General features: G+C 43.6%; 1 protein-coding gene and 1 long non-coding RNA gene across 4 annotated transcripts in view; one reads left to right on the top strand and one right to left on the bottom strand.

Moving 5' to 3' along the window:
* NTAN1 (N-terminal asparagine amidase) overlaps nucleotides 1-18,460 on the top strand; it is a 1,046,973-nt gene that overhangs the window by 748,120 nt on the left and 280,393 nt on the right. The gene's annotated exons all lie outside the window — the stretch shown is intronic.
* LOC141101816 (uncharacterized) overlaps nucleotides 11,022-18,460 on the bottom strand; it is a 40,585-nt gene continuing 33,146 nt past the window's right edge. The window contains exons 2-3 of the long non-coding RNA XR_012235028.1: nucleotides 11,818-11,950; nucleotides 11,022-11,730 (exon numbers count right to left, since the gene is read on the bottom strand). This is a non-coding gene — a long non-coding RNA (uncharacterized lncRNA). The remainder of the gene's footprint in view (nucleotides 11,731-11,817; nucleotides 11,951-18,460) is intronic.

Below are 18,460 nucleotides of genomic sequence, written 5' to 3'. Positions count from 1 at the left end.
ACCCCGAGATAATAACAATGGGGAAGGGATCATCACGATGGTGTTGGATTATAATATACAGTATAGGGAGGTTAAAAACATAGTAAGTAAATATTGGCCCTCAAAATATTAACAGATGGCCCAATCAGCCCACCGGTTAGGTCAGAGACGATAAGTGTAAACATAAAATATCCCTTATCATATACAATATTATTTAGGTCTGGAACAATTAATCAGTAATAATCGATAATGAAAATCGTTGTCAATGATTTTCATTATCAATTAGTTGATCTGCTAACGGCACGCACCTTCCTCCCTGCCAGTCCCGCCTCCGCCCAGGTCCCGTACAATCCTCTGTGTACAAGCTGCTGTATTCTCATAGCGGCGCTCATGTGACCTGGCATGTCCGCCTCTCTCCTTGTTGATGTCAGCGGGCTTTTCTCAGTCCCGTCCGCTGCCTCTAGGGAAAGAGAGAGAGAAAGAGAGGGGAGAGGAGAGATGCAGCAGTGAGCGCTGAGCTGCCATATAAGGTAGCGGCTTACTTTAATACAGTGAGTGAACTTTCTGTGAGGAAGGGGGCAGGGGATTAGTGTTGCATCATTGGTGTTCTCTGGGGGGTGCGGGGGAATAGTACCCAATCATTGGTGTCGCTGGGGGGGAATAGTGCCCCATCACTGTTGTTCCTGGGAGGAATAGTGCCCCATAATTGGTGTCGCTGGGGGGAAATAGTGCCCCATCGTTGGTGTTCCTGGGGGGGAATAGTGCCCCATCATTGGTGTTCCTAGGGGGGAATAGTGCCTCATCAATGGTGTCAGTTTGAGGAATACACAGACCTCTCTTTCCCACACTCCGGTCTGATTCCTACAGCCCGCTTTGGTCTGGTCCCTTGCCCCAGCCCATCCCCCCTTTTGGGTCTGGCCCCTAGTCCGAACAAAAAATCCCTTTCTATCGCAACCCCCTCTGGTCCGGTTCCTCTCCCACATTCCTCTCTTCCAAACTCCCTCCCAACCTACTCCCTACACCTGGTCTCCAAACTAGATTACTCCCTCCCACTCTCAAGTACAGTCGCCTCTCCCATTCAGGGCCAGCCCCCTCACTGCATTGTCAGTAATGAATGATAAATTTACTTTAGTAGTTATGTTGTGATGCAGTTTAAGTGCAACACTCCATTTTTTCATTATTATTTGAAATAAACAAAAAAATGGCATATTAATTTTTTTTTTAAGATTTTTTTCCGATTAATGGAAACAATAATCGGCCAATTAATCGATTATGAAATATAATAAAGAAAATACTTGTTAGGTGCAGCCCTAAGATTATTAGACTAATCAGGAATGCATGAATTATATTAAGATTGAAATATCCCCTCCCCCATATAAATCACTTAGGAAACATCCCAGGTCAAAATCCTTATTCACCCCCCCCCGGTGTTAATGGTCATAATTGGTGTATCCACTACAATATAGAAAAATGGGAGGAGGAAGGTATTCTATATGGATTCTAGGATTATCCTTTACAAACAATTTATAGATGATCTGATCATTGTATGGATGGGGCTATTGAAGATTTAAGATTGGTATTATTGGATATGAATGTTAATGATCAGAACATCAATCTCACATGGGAAATCAGCAAATCACACATTCATTTTTTAGATTTGGAGGTCGATTTCAAGTTAAAGTTATGATACAATACAATCGTTTGTGCCTACTTATAGGTGTCTGGATATCAGGGAAACATGATTCCTAATTCTTTTATAGAATTGGCGCTTCGTCTTTCCCACATAGAATGCTTCAAATTGACATCATATAATATAGACAGCCCCAATTGATTGACAGGTCGTTCTATGCCTGGGAGTCCACATGGTGTTGTTGGGGAGGAGAATATATTCACCTCTTAAAATGTAAGGACAATAATTGCACGTCCCACATGGGTATGTGCCTGGGATATTGGTTTTCATTTCGTCATCACACGCATGATGGCTTGCTACTAATGTGTCTCTAAGTGACTTGGATCTCTTGTAGGTAATCCCTGGATACTGTTTGATATATTTATTAGTTTTCTGGTCCGCAGTTAACAAGTGCCAGAGTTTCTTGTATATACAGTGGGGTCGGAAAGTATTAAGACCCCCTTAAATTTTTCACTCTTTGTTATATTGCAGCCATTTGCTAAAATCATTTAAGTTTATTTTTTTTCCTCATTAGTGTACACACAGCACCCCATATTGACAGAAAAACACAGAATTGTTGACATTTTTGCAGATTTATTAAAAAAGAAAAACATCACATGGTCCTAAGTATTTAGACCCTTTGCTGTTACACTCATATATTTAACCCAGGTGCTGTCCATTTCTTCTGATCATCCTTGAGATGGTTCTACACCTTCATTTGAGTCCAGCTGTGTTTGATTATACTGATTGGACTTGATTAGGAAAGCCACACACCTGTCTATATAAGACCTTATATAGATGGTAGATGGTTCTACACCTTCATTTGAGTCCAGCTGTGTTTGATTATACTGATTGGACTTGGAAAGCCACACACCTGTCTATATAAGACCTTACAGCTCACAGTGCATGTCAGAGCAAATTAGGTCAAAGGAACTGCCTGAAGAGCTCAGAGACAGAATTGTGGCAAGGCACAGATCTGGCCAAGGTTACAAAAAAAAATTCTTCTGCACTTAAGGTTCCTAAGAGCACAGTGTCCTCCATAATCCTTAAATGGAAGATGTTTGGGATGACCAAAACCCTTCCTAGAGCTGGCCAAACTGAGCTATCGGGGGAGAAGAGCCTTGGTGAGAGAGGTAAAGAAGAACCCAAAGATCACTGTGGCTGAGCTCCAGGGATGCAGTCGGGAGATGGGAGAAAGTTGTAGAAAGTCAACCATCACTGCAGCCCTCCACCAGTCGGGACTTTGTGGCAGAGTGGCCCAACGGAAGCCTCTTCTCAGTGCAAGACACATGAAAGCCCGCATGGAGTTTGCTAAAAAAACACCTGAATGACTCCAAGATGGTGAGAAATAAGATTCTCTGGTCTGATGAGACCAAGATAGAACTTTTTGGCCTTAATTCTAAGTGGTCTGTGGAGAAAACCAGGCACTGGTGGTGGCAGCATCATGCTGTAGGGGTGTTTTTCAGCTGCAGGGACAGGACGACTGGTTGCAATCGAGGGAAAGATGAGTGCGGCCAAGTACAGGGATATCCTGGACGAAAACCTTCTCCAGAGTGCTCAGGACCTCAGACTGGGCCGAAGGTTTACCTTCCAACAAGCAATGACCCTAAGCACACAGCTAAAACAACAAAGGAGTGGCTTCACAACTCCGTGACTGTTCTTGAATGGCCCAGCCAGAGCCCTGACTTAAACCCAATTGAGCATCTCTGGAGAGACCTAAAAATGGCTTTCCACCAACGTTTACCATCCAACCTGACAGAACTGGAGAGGATCTGCAAGGAGGAATGGCAGAGGATACCCAAATCCAGGTGTGAAAAACTTGTTGCATCTTTCCCAAAAAGACTCATGGCTGTATTAGATCAAAAGAGTGCTTCTACTAAATACTAAGTAAAGGGTCTGAATACTTAGGACCATGTGATATTTCAGTTCTTCTTTTTTAATAAATCTGCAAAAATGTCAACAGTTCTGTGTTTTTTTGTCAATATGGGGTGCTATGTGTACATTAATGAGGAAAAAAATGAACTTAAATGATTTTAGCAAATGGATGCAATATAACAAAAAGTGAACAATTTAAGGGGGTCTGAATACTTTCCGTCCTCACTGTGTATATATATCTATCTATATATAGATAGATAGATATATCTATATATATAGATATATATCTATATATATAGATATATATATTGTATATTGTCTCATTATGTTGTGTACTCTTTGCTGTGTCATTTGGGGTGTGGTTGTATTCCATTTTTTTTGTGTCTGTCTGCCTTGGAAGAAAAGTATATTATGGGATGTATGTCTATGTGGAGCGGGGGGGGGTTCCTCGAGCAGCCCCTCCCTACTGATAAGACTGTTTACTGATGAGAAGTTTGAATACAGCCGACCTGTGTGTCTATTGTTATTGGACAGTTTACCCCACCCTGAATGCAAAGGAGGTAAGGGTTGTCCCTGAGTGTTACCTCTCTGTACATGTGTTTCAATAAACAGTTCATGTTGAGCAACCAAACGAGTACTGCCTTGTTATTGGTTGTCAGCGGTTTGGAAAATCTGATATCTATATTCAGACTGGGAGAAAGCGGTGCATGATGAAAGCACTCAAGCGGAGTGTGGGACATTTTGTTACATTGGTGGCAAGCAGTGGGACATTTTCTGCAGTCTGGGACAGCCAAACCTCCACCTGGATCCAAGGTCTGGATAGCAGGAGAGGAGAGGTACAGATACCGGCCACCACGAAAGAGGAATTTGAAGGAGGTTGCGAGAGATGCAGATACAGCATAGAGGACCAGTTTCAGAGCAGGTCCTGCTAGGATGGTATGATTCTGTCTGCTGGGAAATTTGGAAGCAAACGCTACCAAATGAGCAGCGACACCAGGGAAAAATTCTCTCCTCCTTCCAGGAAAGGTACTGGTCGCAGTACGAAGTGCGAATGGTGTTTTTGTGGAGACAACCACAAACGGAATGGAAAGCTGAGTTAACCAGGCTAGTCACGGAGATGTGGTTGGAGAGAGCTACAGAGCCCTTCGCTGGTATGTAGCCCAAGTGTGCCCATGGACAGCGGGCGACACCCCAACAGAAAGCTTTGGCTACAGCGGTCTGGGGCTATTAGAGAGGCTGTCCGAGGACCCTGACTTTAGGAGCGATTTGGAGTGGCGTTTGGAAGAAATCTCGGAATACAGAGAATGGATGCTGAATGTCTCAGAAGTTCCCTGGGCACTGGAAGATTTGGAGTTTCTAGCCAATCAGAAATGGGAGCTGGAGATCGCATACGGACTGCTGCTAGATTCTGCTCAGCCGCAGGTCTGGGCTCCCTTTGCCTCGGACTATCAGGAAATACTAGCTGACAGCTCTGAAATCCTGGCTGAATAGTCAGCAATGTGGCAGAGTAACAGTGTGCTTTATCAATCTCCGCCCGCAGCAATGGATGCGGAGGTTTTATGGTGGGTGCAGCAAGTGCTGACTGATCTTGATGATCCTGTTTCTGCATGGGATGATCCTGGATGGAGGAATGCATCTGTTAAGCAGTTGGATGAGGGTATGGGAGATGGAGCAGTCGGCTCATCTCTCCAGCCACAGAATGTATGGATTTAATTGACCGTTCATCGGAGGATGTTATGGATTATGAGTCACCTGACAAAGTGTTGGCACTGGGCCCAAGTGCAGCCAGCCCATGCCCTGAATTTTCAGCCATTCCAGAGGCTTGTGATTTAATGGAATTTTCTGCTGAGGAAGAACAACTGAGTGAGCCTCCATAAAAAGAGCTCCAGGGAGAGAATGCAATTGGCACCTCACAACTGCAGCTTGACCTGTTGTCAATGGATGGGACTACGGTCTCCCCCTATATACTCCAGGGATGCTGAGCAGTCGACCCTGATCCCCAACAGCATGATAAAGTGAGCCCAGCCATCCTGTCTTCCCAGCGGCTGAAAGGACTCCAGGGAGAAGGGCCAGTCCGCACTTTTCCCTAGATGCGGGTATGGTCTCTGAGAGAGGCAGAGGTTGGCTGGGTGAGTAATGCTATGTTTGGGACAATTTATTTGGGGTACTCTGTGGATACAGACATTGGGGGACTAGAACTTCTGACTATCTTCGGAGTCAACAAATCTGTGGTCTCCTCCTGTGTTAGTCTTCTGCCGAAATCCAGCCTTATCTGTACTAATCTGACTCACTGTAGAACCACACTGGAATGTTTGTGTGTGTGTGTATGTATATTGCGAGGGGGTTAGCTCGGCAGCGGGTGTGTGTGACCCCCTGGATGGGTTCACCACACAAAATCAGGCACAGCAGACAGCGTTGCAGGTGAAAAAAAAAAACAAAGGTGCAGTTTATTTATGCTATATGCAGTGAAAAATATAACAGAAAAACAAAAAGAAACATGAAAAGAAATCCTGGTCAGTTTGACCTCTTACTACACACGTAGATTCCCTATATAACAACTGGGTGCAGCCTTGTGCTGCCCCAGTCATTATCTCTCTTTTAGAAGTTTGCCACACAGGCGTTAATTCACCGCACAGGACAGATACCACACTCCCCAGTCTACACACACAGAACTGGTTCCAGGATGGAGCATCTCCCTAAGCATGCTGGGTTTTTTGCATAGGTCTTAATGAGCCCACTTACTTTTGCTGGGCTCATTAACTCTTCCCCTGCAGGACTCCCAGCACTCCCCCTAGTGGTATAAGTCAGCATAAAGCCTGAACCTAGGGCATACATATTTTCCATCCTGGATGCAACCAGGTGATTTTACCTGCCTGCTGTCACTATATATATATATATATATATATATATATATATATATATATATATATGTGTATATTGTCCCATTTTGTTGTGTACTCTTTGCTGGGTCGTTTGGGTGTGGTTGTATTCCATTGTTCCTTTGTGTCTGTCTGCCTTGGGAGAATCGCGTATTATGGGATGTATGTCTATGTGGGGGGGGGGGGGGATTCCTCCAGAAGCCCCTCCCTGCTGATAAGACTGTTTACTGATGAGAAGTTTTAATACACCTGACCTGTGTGTCTATTGTTATTGGACAGTTTACCCGCCCTGAATGCAAAGGGAGGGGGAGGGGTTGTCCCTTACGCCCCGTACACACGGTCGGACATTGATTGGACATTCCGACAACAAAATCCATGGATTTTTTCTGACGGATGTTGGCTCAAACTTGTTTTGCGTACACGGTCGCACAAAGTTGTCGGAATTTCCGAACGCCAAGAACGCGGTGACATACACCACGTACGATGAGACTAGAAAAGGCCAGTTCAGAACCAAGCACGGCACCCTTTGGGCTCCTTTTGCTAATCTCGTGTTAGTAATAGTTTGGTGAGAGACGATTCGCGCTTTTTCAGACTCGTGGTTTTCAGATCGTTTTCTGCTGTTCAGTTTGTGCTTGTGGGTTTGTATCTGCTCTTCAGTGCGTGCAGTCAGTTCGTATTGTACTATTCAGTGCGATCTTGTCCGCTTGTTACTGTTTTTCAGGTCGCTCTTCACAGGCCTTGCTGTTCTTCAGTGCGTTCTGTTACTGCATTCTGAGCAGCCAACCGTTTTCTAGCCATGTTGCGTATAAGTACTCCTCGTAGAGTTTGTGCTGTGCGGGCGCTTGGTGTTGGGGTCCTGACCTTAACACAAGTCCAGTCCATGAACAGGGTGGGGAGGAGTTCATGGACCAAGAATTGGTTGCTTCAGAGTGACCAGTTCTCACATGCCTTTGCTCCGTGAGATCCGTGAGAATAATCCTGATGATTTCAGGAACTTTCTCCGGATGACGGACCCCGTATTTCTCCGTTTGTTGGCTTTGCTGACCCCCTATATCAAATAAAACTAATAAATAATTGCACTATTACAGAGAATGAAAATAATAGCTGCCAGCATCAGTGTGGTACACTGTGCAGTGAATATATATAAATGGTAAACAAATGCAGCGCTAGATACAATAGGTGACAGGATGATGTGCTCACATCCTATATAAAATTTACATAGTGGTTATTGCAGGTGACATTTATAAACTAGAATAAACAAAATAAACAAAAATAGGCAAACAGTCCCAAATAACTAGAAAAAGTCCATGGAGATTAAAAATTAATTGACTTATATAGTGCAGTGTTCTTAAAGTGAAATAAGGACAAAGAACGAGTGTAGATGATGGTTTCAATTCAGGAAAAAATCCTCATGCATTCAGAATCAATATATAAGTGGCAGAAGTGGATACTCTTACCGGAGGAGATGGACACAATCACCGTACGGTGGAGTGTCATGCGAGCTTTGGGGATCAAATGATCCCAGGGGTACTGTGCTGGAAAACACTGGTGGTAGGTTCTATCCAGGACAACCATGGTTATAGGGTGATGTATGGATCCACAGCAGAGGGAGCGATGACTCTCAAAGGAAGCAGGCTGCTGGGGAAGACGACTTCCGCCCCATGTGAGTTCAATTCATGAGAAAAAAAAAGAGAAATCTCCACATAGGGCATGAATCCGATATAAAAGGTTATTTTATTTAAAAAAATGCCAGAAATTTCTTAACAAGCACTGGATTAAGTAGATAAAAAGTGATCACAAAATGGTTGTAAAATCGCGTGGTAGCAAGACATCAAAAGCTTCAGCGACCCAACATGTTTCGGACGATGATCCTTCAACTGGCACATGCCCCATCATTTTTTATCTACTTAATCCAGTGCTTGTTAAGAAATTTCTGGCATTTTTTCAAATAAAATAACCTTTTATATCGAATTCATGCCCTATGTGGAGATTCTCATGAATTGAACTCACATGGGGCGAAAGTCGTCTTCCCCAGCAGCCTGCTTCCTTTGAGAGTCATCCCTCCCTCTGCTGTGGATCCATACATCACCCTATAACCACGGTTGTCCTGGATGGAACCTACCACCAGTGTTTTCCAGCACAGTACCCCTAGGATCATTGATCCCCAAAGCTCGCATGACACTCCACCGTACGGTGATTGTGTCCATCTCCTCCGGTAAGAGTATCCACTTCTGCCACTTATATATTGATTCTGAATGCATGAAGATTTTTTCCTGAATTGAAACCATCATCTGCACTCGTTCTTTGTCCTTATTTCACTTTAAGAACACTGCACTATATACGTCAATAAATTTTTAATCTCCATGGACTTTTTCTAGTTATTTGGGACTGTTTGCCTATTTTTGTTTATTTTGTTTATTCTAGTTTATAAACGTCACCTGCAATAACCACTATGCAAATTTTATATAGGATGTGAGCACATCATCCTGTCACCTATTGTATCTAGCGCCGCATTTGTTTACCATTTATAGACCCCCTATATCAGCAGGCAGGATACCTGCATGAGGCAAGCCATCACTCCGGAGCAGAGGCTAGTCGCCATCCTGCGGTACTTGGCGACGGGGAGAAGCCTGCAGGACCTCAAGTTCTCGACAGGCATCTCCCCCCAGGCTCTGGGGATCATTATCCCAGAAACCTGTTCTGCCATCATTCAGGTCCTGCAGAAGGAGTATATTAAGGTAAGATTTATCCTTTAACATCACATTTTATTGTATTTAATGTTTGCTAATGTATTGTATTTCTTTCCTCATTCCCTAATTACCATTAAGTAATATGCTGTGAATGTCCCCTTTGTCCTCATGCATGCTGGATTTTTATTCAAGTATTTTTGTTGTCCTTCATACATATTTGCCTTCACTTACCTCCCCAGCATGGTCTCCTGGGCCTATAGTCACCTCGTGTAGTCACTTAACAATGTATTTTATCAGCTCCATAGTAGTGCTTTACCCCAAACACCCCCTAAAATGTTTTTAAATGTGATTTGTGCTTTAAATTCAGGCAAAGTGACAGAGGCTTTTTTTGATGGGTCCCCAAATCATTTTTAACCCTCCCTCCCCCCAACTGCTAAGTCAGCTGATAACAATTCTCTATCTTTCCTCAATCATCTATCTGCTGACTTGTGCTCCAATGTGTACAATGTGTATTTATATCTTTGTATTATGACACTTCTTACCTGTCCAGTGGGCTGCCAATAGTGTAACTAAGGAGGGGCTGTTCAAAGTAATACCCATTATTTAGGCATTCATCTCTCAATGAAGTGGAGAGGGTTACCTGTCCAAGAGTCCCCCCCCATAATGTTAGAAATGGCCCATGAGAGGGGGAGGGGGAATCTGATAGGTGTACCTTATACTTTGGTCTTTAAAAACTCCCTCAAATAACTGTTATCTTGATGTTGGCCAAGAATGTTTGTGTCTAATCAGCTTTCCCTGTTTATGTGCAAAATGACTAAATTTTTTTTTGTTTGACTCCACAGTTTCCTTCCACGCCACAGGAATGGCAGACTGTGGCCTCCCACTTTGCCCAGCGATGGGACTTTCCTAACTGCGGAGGGACAATGGATGGGAAACACGTCCACATCGTCCCACCACCCAACTCGGGGTCGTACTATTATAATTATAAGGGGTTCAATAGTATTGTGATGTTGGCGGTGGTGTTGGCTACTTATGAGTTCCTGTATGTGGACGTGGGGTAGAATGGCCGGATGTCTGATGGTGGAGTCATCGCCCAGACGGAGTTCTACAGGCATCTCCAGAATGGCAGCTTGGACTTGCCACCTCCAGAATTCAATGTGGAAGGACTCCCATTTGTCTTCGTTGCGGATGAAGCCTTTGCGCTGGGGGACCATCTTATGCGGCCATTCCCGATGAGGACCCTCACCCCGGACCAGAGGGTTTTTAATTACCGGCTGGCCAGAGCCAGAAGAGTGGTGGAGAACACGTTTGGAATCATGGCCAGCCGGTTCCGCCTATTTCTTACACCCATACACATGGCGGAGTACAAACGAAATCATATCATCCTGGCGTGCTGTGTTCTACACAACTTTTTACGGCAACATTCTGCCAACTATGCTGGCTCAGTTGGGCCTGAGGCTGGAATTCAAAATGAAACAACCCTGACGGCGCTTGAAAGTGACCGTCCTGGCTTGCCCCCCCTGAGTGCCCGTGATGTCCGGCTAAGATACCTTGAATTCTTTGCGGGTAGGGGGGCTATCAATATGCCAGACAATGCCTGAAACCTTTTTCAAATAAAAAAAACAAATAACTACTCAAATCTTTGGTGACATTTACTGCTTGTGTTTGTTTTAGCTGACCCTGACAGAAATGTGATGGGTCCTGAAAATGGCGTGATTGTGTAACCTTACAAAGCACTGGTGGCTGTTATTTACTAAAGGCAAAGACACTTTGCACTACAAGTGCACTTGAAACTGCACTTGTAGTGCAAAGTGGATTTGCCCTTAGGAAATAACACCCATTCTCACAGAAAACACCTATTAGAGCACCACAAAAGTGTTGGAGCGTTGAAACAATAATCCACACATTCTTGATTATCAATCTTTTTAATACCAGCACAATCACATGTGCATTTAGAAAAGGTTTTTTAAAACAAGCCAACATGTTTTTTGTATAACAATTTTTGGGGTCACATTAGAAAAAGTAGAAATGTCCATTTAAGATAAAACAGGCATGTTTAAAATCAACAAGAAAGACACAAATCTTGAACTTACAAAGTTCACATTTGTTAGATGTTAGGCAATATCAGACATGAGTATTTACAAACTGTGTTTGATATCGCGTTCAGATGGGGTGAAGTCACCCCAGGAAAAGCCAAATTTTGAAGATGCACACAAATTTACGAATGTCAACATGTGCTACCTGCCATCACGGGGGATCAAGGGACGTGTTTTGGGGGTGCAACCCCTTCCTCACAGCTACTTTATTATTGAGGAAGGGGTTTCACCCCCAAAACGCCTACATTGATCTCCTGTGATGGCAGATAGCACATGTTGACACAGTGTGTGCCTCTTCAAAATTTGGCTTTTCTCTAATTTGTCAAAAAAAGTCAATTATTTTTAGCACACAAAAAACCCAAGGGATTAGGAGGGGTTTTAAACTCTCCCTAAAACATCAATGATGTTCTTCATTTTTTGCTGAACATCATTGATGTTTTTCTGGATGTTTTGCAAGTCCCTATTACACCCCATGATCTCCCCGATCAGGATCTGTGCACTTTCCGAGGTGAAAGGATCTGGATCCACAACATCACAATCACCTAAAAAGATAGAAACAAAAAAACACTATGGATTATAAATATGCTGGCATCCATCTCTTACCTGAGCCTGTGGTCGCAGACACTCACTTGTTGTGGTGCCAATTTCCACCACATCTTCCTCCTCCTGCTCTGCTTGGCTTGGGTGGATTTCCCCTTCTTCCAGAGGTGGGGGGGTCTGTGGTCTCCTCGGATGAGGGGTGTCCTCTGAGTCTTTTATCCCCTATGTAAAAAAAAATAGGTATACTTAGCACACAGATATTTGATGGCAGAACTATAAATATGAAACATTGCTTGGAAGTGGGGTACAATTTTTTTTTTTGGCAGAGTTCCAAGATGTGGCATTTTTCTGGTCCTTTGTAAGGCTTCAATACTTTACCTGTTTTGGACAAGCTTCACAGATGGAGACACCCCTATAGTATACACTGGAGCACCTGTGTGGGCCCCCTAATAAAAAGGGTGTTCTTGTGTCCCACACTAGTGCTCCAGCGTCCAGATGTGTAAACAGCTGCTGAGTGTCCTCTCCTTACACAGAATCTAGCCTGCATTTCATTCTAATAACAAACCCATCTACACAACCAAATTAGTTTCAGACAAGTAGGCCCTAAAAATGTGGGCAAATGCATATGGCCAAAACAATGGTGTTTTCTAGGCCGCACGAAAAATGTTTGATACGAACGAATAATGTGCTCATGAACATGAAAGTTGCCATTTTAAACTGTACAACAGTTAAGAAAAGCTCATGGAGCAGCACGAACGTAATAAATATAAAAAGAATAGGAACACAGGACAACTACTTATTTTTTTGAAGCACTCTCCAGATCTTTCTGTACTGCTCGTGCTCCCTTAATTTCAGGTCCGACCACTGCTTCCTGAGCTGATCTTTCGATCGTCGTACCCCGAAATTCCGGTGCAGACTTTTGACCACTTTCGCCATGATCTTGGCCTTTCTGACATTGGGGTTGGGGTAAGGTCCATACTTCCCGTCATAGTCGGCCCTCTTCATTATGTTGACCATCTCCAACATCTCCCTAAAGAACATATTTGATGCCTTATATTGTCTCCTTCTGGATCGGGATGTTTCTGCCTCCGGGCTTTCCTCCTCCTCCTCCTCGTTGGTGTAATTATCTGACACCTGCTGTGTCTCCGCCATGTGCTCTTCCCCCACTGCGCCGAACGAGAAGGGGCAGGGAATAGACTAGAAAGAACGTCAGGGGCGGGCGGAGTTTCACGCATGCGCAGTGTCTATAAAGTGTAACACGCGTGAGTAGTACGTACAATCTGTAAGCGGAGGAAGGAGTAACAGAGGCGCCGATCGTGATAGCGAAGGTAAGATTTAACATTGGGCCTATACTGCTTCTAGATTGAGACCTGTATTTGCACAAGTTTTTAACAGACTTTAGGCTGACATTAGGGTTTGTCTTGTGTTGTGTCTTGCAGTGAAAATGGATATCGTGAAAGATCAGGACTTTATGCCAATCTTCATAGATATGTTCAGGGAGCTGCCCTGTCTATGGCAGATAAACCACCCTGAATATAAGAACCAAACAAAGAGGAAGGCAGAGCTGGATAATTTGTTGGAATTTGTGAAGCAGGTGATCTCCACGGCAGACATCACCTATTTGAAGGTTCTAATTGGTGGCCTGAGGAGCACTTATCTAAGGGAGCACAAGAAGGTCCAGGATTCCCAGAGATCTGGAGCTGCAGATGACATCTATGTCCCCAGGCTCTGGTACTATGACAGGCTGCATTTTCTGGCAGGTCAGACTGAACCCAGGCCAGCACTCTCCAGTCTTCCTTCCATGCTTCCTTCCCCCCAGCTGAGGCTTCTGATGCCCAACCTGTGCCTTCCAGGCAGCAACATGTGGAGGAGCCCAGATTGAGCCAGGTATAGCATTCCTCTAAATATTTCTGGTTGTCCAATCAATGTTGTTAACTAGATGTTAGTTTGGAGTACTAATTTCTGATTGTGATTGATGATGCAAAAACTAAAACCATGTCCCTTTTTCATACACAGGGAAGTTTCAGCCAGGAGGTGGCCAGGCCAAGCAGGCTGCCTGATATCCAGGTCCCTCCCCTACACCTTCAAAGACAAAGTGGCAGGAAGAGGAGTAACCTGGAGGAGGCTGTCATAGGCCTCTTTTGGAAGGCTACAGAGGCCCTGAGAACCCCCCACAGTGTGGAGGAGGACTTTGCTGGCATAACTGCCTGCAAAATGATGCAGATGGAGGAGGGCCAATGACTCCTGTGTGAGTCCTTAATTTTGGAAGCTCTCAATAAGGGGTTGAGGGACCAAATAACATGTGCTACCCACATTTGTAACCTCACACATAGTCCTCCTCCTCCTCCAGGTCCTACTCTTCCTCCTCCTCCTCCAGGTCCTACTCCTCCTCCTGCCACATCTCCAACACCAGAGCCACAGCCGGGAAGGAAGCGTGGAAGGAAGACCAGAGAGTGATGACCCTGGGTTCAGTCTGGTCTGGCAAAATATGCAGCCTCTTGTAGTACCACAGCCTGGGGATAATGCATGTCATCTGCTGCTTTCCGGATCTCGGGGACTTCTGGACCAGACTGCACTCCCTTACATATGGACTCCTCAGGCCACCAATTTTGCTGGAAAAGAATTGATGTCTGCCCTGGGGGTCAAAGGCTTCGCCAATTTCTGCTGTTTCTCCAGCGTTGCCTCCCTCTTTGTTTGGTTCTGAGCCCTTAATAAAGGAATTTTTGTTTCAATTATACTCGCCTATGTGTGTTTTCCTCCATAAATGACAGTTTGTTTGTGAGGAGGCAGGTACATTTCAAAAATACAATGTGAAATTAACAAGAGACACCAACACCAAGCAATCTCCTTGAGATTAAATAATACAAGATATCAATGGTGTTGTGGTAACTTGACACACAGAAATATTATGGAGTAAAACCCCCCCCAAAAAAAAAAATCAGCCTTAAAAAAAAATACAAACACAAAAAAAACAAAAAAACAGCCCTGAAAAAAATACAAAACAAAAATAAAAAAAATCAGCCTTGAAAAAAATACAAAACAAAAATAAAACAACAAAAAACAAATTTTGTCAGATGTGACAAATCAAAATATATTGAGGGAATCACGATAAATAATAAAGAAAGAAGTTTGTGAGAAGTCTGTGTGAATATGAGCAGCAAAACTACTTCATTCTTCTCACATTATTAAGAAGAAGAGAGTGCACTGTATTAAACAATTTAAAACATTGCAGCGTGACGAAAGTGCTCTATCCATTCCGAACGCTAATTTTACCAGACCGTCTCGGAATTTCTTCTGAGCATGCGTGGCACTTTGTGTGTTGGAATTGTCCACACACGGTCGGAATTGATGCGATCGGATTTTGTTGTTGGAAAATTTTATAGCCTGCTCTCAAACTTTGTGTGTCGGAAAATCCGATGGAAAATGTCCGATGGAGCCCACACACGGTCGGAATTTCCGACAACACGCTCCGATCGCACATTTTCCATCGGAAGATCCGACCATGAGTACGGGGCATTAGTGTTACCTCTCTGTACATGTGTTTCAATAAACAGTTCATGTTGACGAACCAAACGAGTACTGCCTTGTTATTGGTTGTCAGCGGTTTGGGATATCTGATATCCACATTCAGACTGAGAGGAAGCAGTATATGACAAAAGCACTCAAGTGGAGTGTTGGACGTTTCGTTACATCACCTATCCAAAAGGAAAAAATAACGTGATATTTATAAAAGGGATGCAAGAGAAATAGTAAAAAGAGATAAGAGAGAACAGAGATGTTACAGGTGGGGGTCATGTCTTGAATATTTTCTCACCTGGATTAAAGAAGTTGGAACAGGTTTAGAAAATTTTAGGCACACATAGTTCACTACAACAGTCAGAATAAAATCTGTGGTTGTTGCCTGCCTTTAGAATCAGCAATTTTTTTTCACAAGGCAGCCCTATGCTACCTCTAAATACACCAGATCCCTAAAATATATTTAATAGTTAGGGTTCACAATAGGGTGTCAAGGAAGAGAATAAGGAACAGTGTTGCCAACCCCCCGAAGTGAAATTTACTGTCAGGACGCCCATAATTTTTCAAACCGCACCAATGTTTTACTGACAAAAATCATGTAATTTACTGCTAGAGCCACATTTTTTACTGACACTTGAAAAAAGTGCATAAAATGGCCGTTTTAAGTGCAAAACAGTGCAAATATCAATATTTACATGGTTCAATACTGAGAATTTTACTCCCTACCTGCCCAGACCAATTTTCAGCTTTCAGCGCTGTAACAATTTGAATGACAATTGCGTGGTCATGCAACGCTGCACCCAAATGAAATATTTATCTTTTTTTTTCACACAAATAGAGCTTTCTTTTGGTGATATTTAATCACCTCTGGGTTTTTTATTTGTTGCAAAAAAAAAATACCCCAAATTTTGAAAAAAGTTTTTCTTAGTTTCTGTCAGAAAAGTAATTTTTCCTCCTTTACTGATGTGCGCTAATGAGGCTGCACTGATGTGCACTGATAGGCTGCACTGATGGGCACTGATGAGACCGCACTGAATGGCACTGGTGAGGTGGCACTGATGAAGAGGCACTAATATGCAGCACTGATGGGCTCTGATAGGCAACACTAATAGACGGCACTGATAGGTGGCACTGATGGGCAGTAATAGGTGGCATTGATGGACACTGATAAGTGGCATGGGTAGGTGGCACTGATGGGTGGTACTGATGAGCAGGCATCACTGATGGGCACAGATTGGCATCACTGATGGACACAAATTAGCATTACTGATGGGCACTGGCTGGCATCACTTCTGGGCACTGTTGGGGCTGCACTGATCATCAGGGCACTGATGATCAGTGCCCTGATTATCTGTACAAGTCTCCCCTGGGAGGAAATGCCAGTGTGAGGTGAGGAGAGTCAATAACCATCATTTTCTTGTTTACATGTGATCATCTGTGAATGGACACAGCTGATCACATGGGCAATCGCAGCACTGCATGCCCTTGTGGACATGCAAGCGTGGTGAGACTGGGGTGATGTCATATGACGGTGTCTCAGAAAAAGAGAGCACCCCATGCTGTCATTTGTCTATACAGCTGGCGGGAGGTGGTTAAGCTATAAACATATAGCTAGTGCTATTAGCAATGTGTTCAAGTTAGAAGAAAAGTCAAAAACCATATTTCTCCATTTCCATGAAGGTCAGGTTAATATAACCCTGCAGTTTTGTCACCTGCATCCAGATGGAGAGATTTCCCTTCAATTTCAGTCCCATTGACAATTGGCCACCAACATAGAAATTGAGGGGTTATCCAATGCCAGGATCAATAGAATCAAGGTCCCCTCAATTTCTGTTCTGCATTTAGTGGAATGGTAAACAAGGCAACTGGAGGATTAATCTCCTCAGCTGGAGCACAGAGACATCATTAAAAACTGATATAGCAGTTACCAAAGAGACAGTAATGCTAATGCATTTGGACTGACTTAAAGAGCGTGTATGGAGTTGCGGATTGTCCTTTATCCATAGTGCAAGAGATGGTTAGGGGCTGTGGACATGGTGCAGGAGATGGCTAGAGGCTGCGGACATGGTACAGGTGATGGTTAGAGGCTGCGGACATGAAACAGGAAATGGTAGAGGCTGCGGACATGGTACAGGAGGTGGCCAGAGGCTGCAAGACAGGATACAGGAGATGGTTAGAGGCTGCGAACATGTTGTTCAGACAATGTGGACAAAGCAACCTAGTATGTACAGTGGCAAAATGAGCAGCTGAGTACCTGACATCCCTGGAACGCTCCATGGTGGTGGGCCTGGTGGCGCTCTCGCTGGCCCGCTCTTGACTCCTCTCTGTCTCCAGTCCAGTGCATGATGATAAGGCCTGTCTCCCTCTCTGCCTTCAGTGACAGTCCTTCTTTGGATTTTGTAAAAGGCGCCACACAGTACTATTGGCATACTGCTGAGCCCTGCCAAGTGCAGGTGAGCCTGGCAGGCTTCCCTCAAAGCTAAACGAAAAACCTTATAGGGTGGTTGTACAGAAGCCAATTGGTAGATCTGCCCCCATACATGGATCAAAATTTGGCCTAAACCATGTATGGCTAGCTTTTCCTATTCCACAATTTTGTTTATGTTCTCAACAATTCCTCTTTTCAAAGTAGTGTTTAACTTTTTTTTTAAATTAAATTCTTCTTTAAAACGGAACTATACTGCATCTGAGCACAAACCAAAAACGCTAATTAATTCATTTTTGTTATTCAAAGTAAACTCAGCCATCCATCCAGGTCTCAGTGCTTTCTTTTGCTGATATATCACTTTGAAAAAAACCCCCAAGCATTTCTGGCTTTTGCCATCTTAAATAAGAGCAGATGATTCATGTAGCATTTACTTCCTTGAATCCATCTGCCCTTAGCTTAGGCATACAGGCAGGAGGGTGTGGTTAGCTCTGCAAACCCCTTTCCCTCCTTCCTGAAGACTATTGGGATGTATGACATAATTTGCCTAGGCATGGAAACCAGGAAGTAACTGAAGAAATATGAAAAAAAAATAAAAATAAATATGATACAATTTTTTATCTATTTACAAATGCTAGTAGCATAAGGATTACAAAATATCAATGCTGATTGAAAGAGTGGTACGATCATACAGAATGTTAGCTCTCTACTTATGCATAAAGGTATAAGTAACCATTCAATTATGGTGCTGAAGATTAAATGTGTCTGTGAGACTTTTGTTTTGGCACAGT

The sequence above is a fragment of the Aquarana catesbeiana genome, linkage group LG06 (assembly GCF_042186555.1).
Source record: "Aquarana catesbeiana isolate 2022-GZ linkage group LG06, ASM4218655v1, whole genome shotgun sequence".
NCBI classification, from domain to species: domain Eukaryota; kingdom Metazoa; phylum Chordata; class Amphibia; order Anura; family Ranidae; genus Aquarana; species Aquarana catesbeiana.
The sequence above is the reverse complement of the archived record's forward strand: the minus strand, read 5'-3'. Positions and strand labels throughout refer to the sequence as shown.